The 12,205-nt window shown below is 35.4% G+C and overlaps 1 protein-coding gene across 2 annotated transcripts in view; it reads right to left on the bottom strand.

Moving 5' to 3' along the window:
* Positions 1-12,205, bottom strand: part of CNTN4 (contactin 4) — a 3,809,844-nt gene that overhangs the window by 3,372,781 nt on the left and 424,858 nt on the right. For both annotated transcript variants that reach the window (XM_044078010.1, XM_044078011.1), the window contains exon 2: positions 1,070-1,238. The gene's annotated coding sequence lies outside the window, so the exon portion shown is untranslated. The remainder of the gene's footprint in view (positions 1-1,069; positions 1,239-12,205) is intronic.

Genomic DNA, 12,205 nt, shown 5'->3' with positions numbered 1-12,205 from the left:
ATAGCATGAACGTTTTACATGTTCCTAAGTATACCACATGCCATAGCATGAACGTTTTTACATGTTCCTAAGTATACCACGTGCCATAGCATGAACGTTTTTACATGTTCCTAAGTATACCACATGCCATAGCATGAACGTTTTTACATGTTCCTAAGTATACCACATGCCATAGCATGAATGTTTTTACATGTTCCTAAGTATACCACATGCCATAGCATGAACGTTTTTACATGTTCCTAAGTATACCACATGCCATAGCATGAACGTTTTTACATGTTCCTAAGTATACCACATGCCATAGCATGAACGTTTTTACATGTTCCTAAGTATACCACATGCCATTACACAAACACAGGGGCAGAAGATGCACATCATGGCAGGGACCTCTATGGCAATCACAGCAGTAGCAGAAGGACAGGGTGAAGAGGCAGAGGGCACCAAACAACACGGGTACCAGAGCTGAGGTACAATGCAGGTAAAGAAACTAAAGGCCACAATGCAAAACCAACTTAGAATGAAGAGTCATGTGGTATCACATCCAAGCTGTGGGGGACAATGCAGACAAGTCATTGTCAGCACTAACCTTTTAATGTAGTAAGCCAATGGAGAAATATTTATGGTTTCACAGTAGAGAGACTGACATTTTTTTGCAAATGTTTACTAAATTTTTAAGCTGGCCATTTCAACGAATAGATAACTATCCAAGATCTAGCATATAAAACTGTAAACATTTGAGAGCATATGATCGTTCTTAAAGCACATTATAATTATAATGTAGTCTGAAGAATTTTCACTATTTTTTTCTTGCATGTAGGGTGATTGTTTAGACAAAGATGTTATACGTACCACCATATTTTTCAGAGCAGATCAAAATGATATGAAAATATCCTCCACATCAAAATAATAGTTGTTTAGAGTAATTTATTTATTCTGACAATCCCAAAGTAGGATCTGTCAAATGTTTAGAATATCATTGTAGAGGAAATTGCACAACATAGGAATAAGTCTTCTTTAACTGTAATACTGTCTTCACAGAAGAATATAATTTTCTTAAGTTGCCTCTTACCTGTTAATGCCCTGGTCCTTAAGGCAATACAGTCCAGTGCTGGTTATTAAGATTATTAACCATATCAGGATGGCAATGGATGATGATCAGCAATGAAATCCTCTCTGTGTAATATTCTTCAATTTCTGCAGGTCAGGATGATTTGTAGATGTGCAATCCTGCAGGCCATCTGGGAATATGAAATAATGCTGTTTTAGTTGTATGCTAGAATGTATTTACAGATAAAGAGAAAGATTACAGTTAGACAACAGATGATAGCATCTGAGTTGGACAGAACTGTTTATAAAAGTGATGCCATACATGTCTAACTTGAAGAGGAAAAATTACTTTTAGAAGTTAATTATGACAAACGTTTATCTCTGTGCTTTACTTTCTTTTATCATTTCACTTTGAATAAAGTGTCTTTATTTGGTCCATTTTGTGTTACAACCTAAACAGTGGTAAATCCACTCCTTTTGTGGAAACAAAGAAATTAAAATTATTCTTATTGTCTCTCATTCAACAGCATTGATAGCCCAGCTTTGTGGCATGGGAGGATAAAGCTTGTACAAAAATCAGGACCGTAACTGGGATGATACAAGTTTGTTCATATTGGTATCGGTAGTCCTCAGGATACGTGCATGAGAGTATGCATGTATCTAGGGAGGAAAGCCCCTGCAATGATGTAGGTGCTTCCATTAGCCACCAGTAGGTGGAGTTATGGGCCTCCATAGCCTGCACTCAGTATGAAGCAGATTGCTGATAGGGAATGAAGTTCTGAGTACTTCTGTGACTAGGGACTCTAAAATGCCAACAAAGGGCCTGGTCTATGGGGAAAGACAGACTAGTCCTGGTATGACATGAGGATACCCCTTTACTACAGCTGCAAGTAGAAGAAGGATTGGGGGTGCAGACGCTAACCATACTCATGACATTCTTGAATGATGGCTAATTTGGATGGCTCTGAAAAGGAAAGTACTGGGGAATAAATAGGGAAAGATCTAGGAGGGAAAAGCTTGATTTTTTTTTAGAAGGGGAGGAAAAAAGATCTATTAAAAACTTAAACTTCTTCAGCTCTAGAGATGATCCACAGATCTGTATCAAGGCATTTTACCTTCAGGTGCAAACACTTAGAAAAATAGATTACAAAATTCAATGATAGGCAAAAATGGATATAAAGTGAAAATTACAATCTATTATTAAAACATTAGAAGTCAAAATATATTATTTCATTCAACATATGAGACAAAGGACCAGTATAAAAGATGTTATGTTGTCAAAGAGCAGTTAAAAAGGGAAATATGCAGAACTACTTCATATTCCTGAAGAAGACTTTGCATATTATGACGTAACTCACCTAGTGCTTGTAGAAAAATGCATGTCCAGAATGTGAATGAAAGCTTACCAGAGTCCAAATTAAATTACTCAGAGCAAACTAACTCAAAATAATATACGGGAATAAGCAGTTTAACCAGCCAAACTGATTTAGCAACAGTTTTGTACATGTGAGATTATCTATTTATATGTATATTTTTAATCCATTTGTTTCAGGATTGGAGAATAAATCTAGTAGAAAGGTTTATTTTAACAAAAATGTTATAGGATTCATAAAATGTCTCACCACTTATGCTAATTGCTCATATGATTCAGAGACAACTATGACTGCAATGAGAAAGACTTCATAATAGGCTCAGAATCACAAACTAGTGTTCACCCTAATGACCCATGTATATTATTGGCAAACACCACCCTACACACAGACATAGAATCTTATGTATATGTAGACACATAATCAGACACGCACACACACACACACACACACACACACACACACACACACACACACACACACACACACACACACACACATCCACCCATCAGCAAACACCCCCCACACAGTCTATCACACTCACATGTATACTCTAACAAACACACACATACATCCAGACTCTGTTTGTGACCACTGGGGCATACAAAATTCTCTCAATTGCTCAGTCAAGCAAATGGAGAGGTGCCAACATTGCTGATAAAGAGTGCATTGCTAATTAGCTTTAGACAGCATCTGTACTGCTGCATTATCATGTCGCTCTTTCTGCAAGATCACCCTCCATGATGAGGCCCCCATAAGGGGAAACATTCAGGAGTAGGGTAGTCTATGAATCAGAAAATCTTAGCATGAATGGGAAGGCTGTCAAGCTAAGGCACTGCAATCATATTTGGCCTTTCTGAATTCCAGTCTTAGTCTCAAAGTTAGTTGGATTATTAAGACTGCAGGAATTCATTTAACTGGGCATTTAGTACTTCTCACTAAGGTATTATCATAATTTCTGCTTCAGTGATATAAATGAGTGTTTCTCATACAGCATAGATGGATATATGTTTTCACTGAAGCTTAAACATTTGGGATAAATGTAAAATTCTTTTAGCTTTTTTTAATTTATATCTAATTTTAGTAATTTGTTTTTGTACACGCTGTCTTTCTTCTAGAAACCAACTACTCCAAAGAAACTGTCTCCTTACATTTATAATTGTACATAATCTTTGGAAGTCATGAACAATAGTTCCATACAAATGATTTCATAATGGCAGAGTTACTATGACAGTACTTTTTGTTTACTACTTACAGCTTACTTACTACTTACATACTGTTTGTATTACTTACAAATGACATAGAGTGCAGTATCCAGTTGCAAAATGTCAACATTAATTAATCAAAAGACGTGAAAATTTTCTTTGTACAGATTTGAAGAAAGAAGATTTTTTAACTCTTCCAGAACTGTTTTGAATAGCATTAATGAAATCGGGACAGATTCCATTTGACCAGTGTTAAAATGTGAATGTCTTTTTTCATGTAAGAGGCTCATAGCCAGCCTTAGGCATAGACCAACTAGGCAGCTGCCTAGGACACCGTTGTAGAAGGGGCACTTTTCTAGTAATCTGGATGGTGTAAGTAGACCAGGATGGGGACATCAGGTGGTATGGGGGGACACTGTGGTGTCTTTTTGCCTAGGGCACCAGATGACCAAAGGCTGGCCCTGAAGAGACTAAACTCAACTGTTCCTATAGTACTGTCATAACATACATCACTACGGTTAATAAGAACATTGCCTCATTTATTTGAATGCTACTACCAAATTTACCTTGTATTTTTCAGTTCTTAGCAATTCTCAGTTTCTGCTGTTAACTATACAATCAGCCTCATTACTCAATCTCGATTAAGCTCTTCCTGTTTTTCAGCATGTTCCACTTATTCCTCATCCCCCCATATCATACACACACTATATATATCATTAATTCTTTTTCTGTGAGAAATTTCTATTTATTTTTGTATCTTCGGGGCTGCCTTTAATAATCCATGTTGCTCAGTGTTACACCCAGGTTTCTAAATGTAAATGAATAAACAATGATAAAAGCAAATGCTTATATTTTAGCTGTTTCTAAGATTGCTACATGACTATTTAGAAATCTCAAAATATGTGTCATTAATTTTACTCTGAAAATAAAGTTCACCAATCCTGGTGCTCAGAAGCTAAGATTAGTGATACTGTAAAGGGCATTTTCAATTTCTCCAGCTTTTTTTTTTTTGAGAGACAAAATAATTTTTCAGTAATCAAAAAGTAACATCAGCATTTTTGTCACATTTGAGTTGGATCAGGGCAGACTACTTTTGTTTACAGCTGACTTTCTAATGAAATGGTTATGTGAATTATGTAATTTCCTTAAAGAAAACCCAATCTTCTCTGTTCCTGCACTGCACACGTATATTTCATGAAAAACAGTGGCAGCAGGAAAGATTAACTTATATTTGGGGCAATGCAGGTGAAACCTGATGCCCCTTTTCTGAAGACAACCACTGTAAAACAAGCTGCCTGGATCTACATCATGCATTGTATGGGAAAGATGCATAGTCATACTGGGAAGGAAGGTAGTCTGCGCATAAGGCTGGCTAATTATTAGTTGATGGGATATCTTTTTCTTAATTCATACTATGTGTCACAGACTTCCTAATAATAAAACATGAACAAGAAAATAATAACTTTCAGAATTCTATTGCAGAGCATTTAGCAAATTGAAGAGGTGTGATTTTTCCGTAGCAGGGAAATTTGTCTTTTTCCTTGACTATCACAGGGCTAAATTATAGGTTCATACAGCCATAGGTGTATACTAGGCTAATGACTGAAGGGTCTTTTATATGCCTAGCCACTCATATCAAATTTATCTGATAAGTTTAGCAGCCTTAAGATTATTCTAAGGGGTATTTGTAGGTTATAATTTGAGTGATTAAGCATTTGCACACTGCCTCTCTCCATTAGGGACACAGGTTACAGACCAGGGCTGATTTTCCACTGCCTCATCCACTTGTCCTAATTATGCCTGAATTAGTTTAGGAAAGAACTCTGCTTCAGATTAATGGGTGTCTAATACACAGAACTCGTATTCTCTGAGTAACATATCTGTCCAACCAACATGTCCTGTTTATGCTGCAAGCAAGGTTTAAGTCCCTAGATTGGATATTTATCATGGTATTTGGTTTCTGGATAAGCAGGTTATCATAGTGGATCAAATGATGCTGTGCATTCCAGACATAGATTGTCCCTCAAAAGTCCGTAGGAGACTGAGTATAGGTATAGGGCTTTGAGATGATCATCACAGGCCATGTTGTTTTTGCCCTGCATCCTTTTTCTGAGGAACACCTGTGGAATTTCCAGTTGCTGTATGTGCCAGGTCAGGTACATACCAATGGAGGTACTGTATGATTGGTCTGACGAGAGATGAATACCGTGGAACAATGACTTTGTTGGACCTAGATGGCATAGCCTTGCCTATAAGTTGTGGAAGATAGAATGATTTCCTAATTACTTAAGAGACATGATGGTTGAAGGCCAAGTTACTGTCTACATGCATCCTCAAATCCCTGACTACCATATCTAGTCTTTAGGCTTTGTTATCAATGAGGTAGTTTTCAGAGATAGCCAGCTTCCTAAAGTGCACTATTTTATTTTTCATGGCGATGAGTTTTAGACCAAGGCTCTGACACCCGTAATTTAAATGAGTCTGCCCATCCTGGAGGATATCAGTGTCTTGGAATGATTCTATGGCTGCACCCAGTTTGCAATCATCTGCAAACTTGGACAGACAGAGGCCCTTGACATTTGCACAGATTTCAGAGAAGTGCATGTCAAAAAAAGAGTAAACCCAGCAGAGCCCCGATGGATCTGATAGTGAGTATCCACTTTATGGAGATGGACTACGTTATCTTAACTTGTTGAGTCAAATATGATAACCACCCAGCTGTCCAGTGTGTGTTAGAGGGGTTATACCAATTCCATTGGTTTGTCTACAATGAAAGAATTGAGTATTGCACCAAATATATTGTTCAGGTCAAGACAGGAAGTATGCATCATTTTGCCTTGGTAACCTTCTCAAAGAAGTCCACAACGTTCAGTAGACATGGCCCGACCTTGACAAAACTAAACTGGGTTGAGTCCAATGTCTTCAGATTTCATATGTCCTTAATTATTTTGATGACAATTCATTCCATGGCTTTGCTTCTAGATCTGTAGTTTCTAGGATCCATTGATTGCCCACTAATTAGATCACTATTTTAAAATCACTCATTACACAAAGCTGAGACATTTATGACGACACTGTCAGTACTGATTGCTTTCAAAGCACATATGAGTTATTTTTTAATGAATGTTTGAAATATTAATTTATCTAGAATGATACAATGGGTCACATCTCTTATAGACCGTAAACTGCATATCAACAGTACTGGTAAGTCACATTGAGAAGGGAACCAGTCTGCAAAACAAAACAAGAAAATTGCTTCATAGGTTTCCTGTATGGAAGGGCTAAACTGCATACTATTGGTTAAAAAAAAATAAGGCACTACACTGACAGTTTCTAAACTTTCAAAGCTTGCCTCTTCCTTCCAAAAAGAACACATTCCTTTACGTAACGATGCTGACTATAAGAGATTCCAAAATATTATGTTCTTCATAGTACCGGAAATTGCCTGAATGCATTGAAAGACAGCTAACCTGTAAACCTGTAACCAGCTAACATGTAAACCTGTAACCAGCTACCCTATAAAGACACAGTTTTTAATTCTACCCATTTAGGAACATTGAGGAACTGGAAAATGTATTTCTTCCCTGGGTATTTTTCATATATTTAGAATTACAGGACTGCTTTGTGTAACAGGAATTTTGAAATGGTTGTAAATCAGTTTTTAACTTGCAGTGCTCAGGAAGATATTATTTTAATAATTGCTATTGCGTGGATAAGTTAGTAGGTTATTTTCTGCATAGTTTGATACATACAAATGTCCACGATGCAGGTGTTTCGTTAAGGAGAACACATGGGCATTTCCAGACCCATTGGAGCATTTCATGTTAGCTCATGTATTGTATTCTCAAAAGTGTGCACAGCAACACAGTTCCAGACTGTACTCCTCCATCTGTTGGTATTGTATTTAGAGATCTTATTTGGTCATTGAGATAAAGTTGGCTATCACAGGCATATCTGTAACAAGTGTATCACAACATCCTGGGTATTGCATATGCAACTGCATTCAGGGCCTCCCACATTCCAAAACAAAGGATAGAAGCACTAGTTACTTATGTCACTCAGACTGTAGAAGATTTATAAACTCATAAAGGAAAACAACAACATAATTCACAGTGGAACAGGTCTGCAGGAGTGGAAGTAGTAATTATATAACATTTATTACTGTTAGTCCTAACCTACCTCCATGCATATACTTCAGTATGGGATACTCAAATAAAGTTTATTACTGTTAGTACCAACTACCTCCATGCATATACTTCAGTATGGGATACTCAAATAAAGTTTATTACTGTTAGTACTAACTACCCCCATGCATATACTTCAGTATGGGATATTCAAAGTTTATTACTGTTGGTAGTAACTACCCCCATGCATATATTTCAGTATAGGATACTCAAATAAAGTTTATTACTGTTGGTACTAACTACCCCACATGCATATACTTCAGTATGTGATACTCAATTAAATAAAGATTATTACTGTTAATACCAACTACCCCCATGCATATAGTTCAGTATGGGATAATCAAATAAAGTTTATTACTGTTGATGCTAATTACCCCCATGCATATACTTCACTATGTGATACTCAATTAATAAAGTTTATTACTGTTGGTACTAACTACCTCGCATGCATATACTTCAGTATGTGATATTCAATTAAATAAAGTTTATTACTGTTAGTCCTAACTTTCCCCATGCATATACTTTGTTATGTGATATTCAGTTTCTCCTAACACAACCTAACAGTTTTATACTTTTGACCTATTAAAATTTTAACTGGATTGACTATGCCCATAAAATCCTTAGTAAATACCCACTTCCTTTCACATTAGCCAGAGTGTTTCTGAATACTCTTCTCTACTGTAGACGCTTTTGATGTTGTTACTCTCATTAATAACAGTTCACTTCCTTAAAATACATTTATCTGTGCTCTCAAATGGGACATAACACTATACTTCAGCACTTTCTATTTCATCTGAGCTTTTATACTATAATCATGTAGTCATTTACATTTTGTTGTGATTTTACTAGTAGCTGCTTGCATTGCAATTATCCAAATATATCTTAATATGAACATGAATTTGAACTTGAAGTCTGTAAATTAACAATGATTTTAAGGAAATCCTTTCACTTTGTACTGTAATGAATTAAAAAAATAAACATTCACCTCAGAAACTATATATGGCTACAACAGAAATCATATAAAATCCCATATGCTATCTGTTTTTTACTAACAACTAAACCAGCAAGTACAAACTGCAGTTAAAACTGTCAAAGCAAATTTTCTCTGAACTATATATTTATATATATATATATATAAAACAGACAAAGAGCGATCAGAGTCCCTCCCCGTGCTAGCAATAATTTAAATTCCTCTGCAGACAAGTAGCTAGTCCAACTGCTAACACTCTGAGCAATTTTCCCATTAATGCAAATACACAAAAAATTAATTCTACTATTCATTGACGTACACCATTTATCTTATAACCACTTAAGTCCAAGCTACTCCCCATCTTCCTCTACCAGACAAAATGAGAAGCCTGATTTTGATTAAATATTGTATAAGCATAAATAGCATTTATGCAAAATGCATTAAAGTGGTAGCCCCCCCAATATAGGATGTCATCTTATATATTTATCTAACCCTACCATCTAAACAGGTAATGTCCTTCTCAAAGCTAGCTCTGGCCATTTGAAACTCCATACTCCAATGATATGCAACTTCCTGATCTAGTGCCATTAAGTATGTCCCTACTTACCTGTCTATTCTCTTCTGCTCAGGGTAAAAATTTCCCAGCAACCATCCTAGCCATAACCCTCTTTTATTCCTGGTTGTAATTATTTCCTCTTTTGCTCCTATACTTAAACACCTGTGTCTTTCCAATGATGTACCTACATTGTCCTTATTCATCAAATGCTTTATTAGTATTAAGTTCATTCTGCACAACATTATTTACAAGGTTTAATACAGGATCCTATGCTAAGTACCTACTTTGTGCCATTGTACTCTTTATTTCATATGCATCATTGAGTATATCAGTGTAAATCATATCCTATGACTTTTGTAGTCTCATTCTATAGCAGTTTTTTTCCAAATCACAATTTTATCTACTGCAATAGTTTATGCCACTGGCATAAATACAGTTGTCATATACACCATGTGAATTTGCTTCTGTTTCATTAGCTCTTTAATTCTTTCTGCATTTGATAAGTGTTTTATGACCAGCGCATATAGTGTGTTAACAAATATTAAATAAATAAAGTAACACATATATTGCAGGTGTCCTGGATATGAAATTCCTCCAATATGAGTCATTCTGAGCACACTCCTCTGTGTAAGTCAAGAAATCAGAACATGTCAGCTATTGGTCAACAAGTCCAATGCTCAAAACAGCCTTTGTTCATATCAAGAGAAGACCACATCATACATACATTTAAATTCCTGTACTTAAGCATATTTACAGATGGTCATCTTCCAGGCAAATCTCTAAAGATGAGAGACTTCTTGTAGTCAAAAGAAGGCTTAACATTTAGCAGCAGATCTAAGTAAAACCTTATTTTTCCCCAGAGAGATTTATGAAACATTTGAATAGTCTGACAATAATATCACGGAAGTATATGCATGTAGCTTTACTGTTTTTTCTAAATAGTCCAATGCCACAACTTCAAGAAAACAAAATTATTTAGTATCTTTTACTAAAAACATTTACAAGGAAATCCTTCTGCTGAGTTTGTTCTAGGAGGAAAAAGTGAACATTGTCCTTTGATGACATACTCCAAAGGGATTAGTCGATGCTCATAGCATTACTACAGGTGGAGATAGTGGTACCCTAGGAGATAGGGTTGTTTGTATGTGGATATCTGTGTGAATGTCTGTGGAAGCACTAATGTGGGTGTTTGTGGGTATGTGTTATTGGGAGGTCAAACTACTGGGTGCAGATATGGAACACTGACGTGTGTGTGTGTGTGTGTGTGTGTGTGTGTGTGTGTGTGTGTGTGTGTGTGTGTGTGTGTGTGTGTGTGTATTTGTATACACATGCACATGTGCACGTGCTGTCAGGAGTTACAGGCACAGAGCAGATTTTAGAATCATCATCAGTGTGACTGATTGTATCTCTTTTCAGCTGCTAAGATTCTTATATTTTTAAAGTATTATATAGCAGTAACATAAATTTGTTAGTTTTTTCTTTAAAGAATATTTTAACAAATATTGTATTCTGATAAGTTTTAATTGCAAATATATGAGGAACATTTCCCTAAGAAAGTTTATTTTTACTTTTGATATGTTTTACCCACATAAATATGGTTCTTCATTCATTTCATAAACATATTTTCTTTATATTCATAAGTATTTTAAAACAAATATAGTGAAACAGTTTTCATGCAAAAATATCATCTTGTTTTAACTAGCAGCTGAATACAAGTGTTTAGGTAATATGTGGGTACTTTAGCACATTTGTTTTAACAATGGTATTTTTTAAGAATATTGTAAAATGCATTATTAGCAGCAGTAAAATCTATTGCTGTGATCTACTGTTAGACTTTTTTTGTCTTCAGTTAATGAATTTTGTGACTGCCAAAAATACATGCCAAGGCAAATCTAAAAATTGATTCCAGGCTTGGACGAATAAAAATAAGCAATTAAATGCAAATTAACAGGAAAAAGCAATTCATAGTAAAACCCTGTAAGGCAAATTTGTCTTGTAAAATACAATGATGAAGCAGTAATATATTTTTGATGTCTTCATGTGGCTCCAAAATTGCTGTATGAAAGATTGTAGTGCAGTCCAAAAAATGTAATGCTCTAAGACAATTTGGCAGTTTCGCAGTATAATATTTTATGTATAGTCAAATCTTTGTTGGCAGACAAACAGGTACGTACTGTGTAAGTGCACATGTGTATATCTATACACACACACACACACACACACACATATATATATATATATATATATATATATATATATATATATATATATATATATATGTCAAAGTCAACTTTATTGTCATTTAGAAGTACACACGTGTAGCCTAAATAAAATTTCGTGCATCATTCAATTCTTGAGATTACAAAGAAAAGTGAAACAACACATGCAAGTAGAGGAATAAACATAACTAACAAATACAATGCTACTCCCAATACATGCATGAAAGAGCGAAGACATTTACCAGTACACATATGCAAAAAGAATACCCTCCCCTGAGTTAAATTAACTACCCTATTTAAAGTAACACAAAACACACCACAGATTGAACAATGCTTTAGCTATTTGTCTAATATTGCACTTCAGTGGGTTAAATAATACTGAATATGGATATAATAAATAAATATCGCACTTACTTGGAATATATGTAAGTATATACTGCACAAATAAATGAAAATTGGCTTATTATATATTCAGACCCCTGGAACTAGTTCCTGATTCCAGAAGTCTAGTCACTGTAGGGTAGAAATATATGTAACTACTGTCTGTTTACTTTAACTGTGGAGCTTTTCTCCCCGGGCCTCTGCTGAAAATGGACCTACATCCAGTCGGACACTACCGGTCAACAAATATAAATAAATAAATAATAAATATAG

The sequence above is a fragment of the Protopterus annectens genome, chromosome 7.part0, assembly GCF_019279795.1.
Source record: "Protopterus annectens isolate FY-2018-M chromosome 7.part0, PAN1.0, whole genome shotgun sequence".
Taxonomy (NCBI): domain Eukaryota; kingdom Metazoa; phylum Chordata; order Ceratodontiformes; family Protopteridae; genus Protopterus; species Protopterus annectens.
This window is presented reverse-complemented; position numbering and strand designations above follow the sequence as displayed.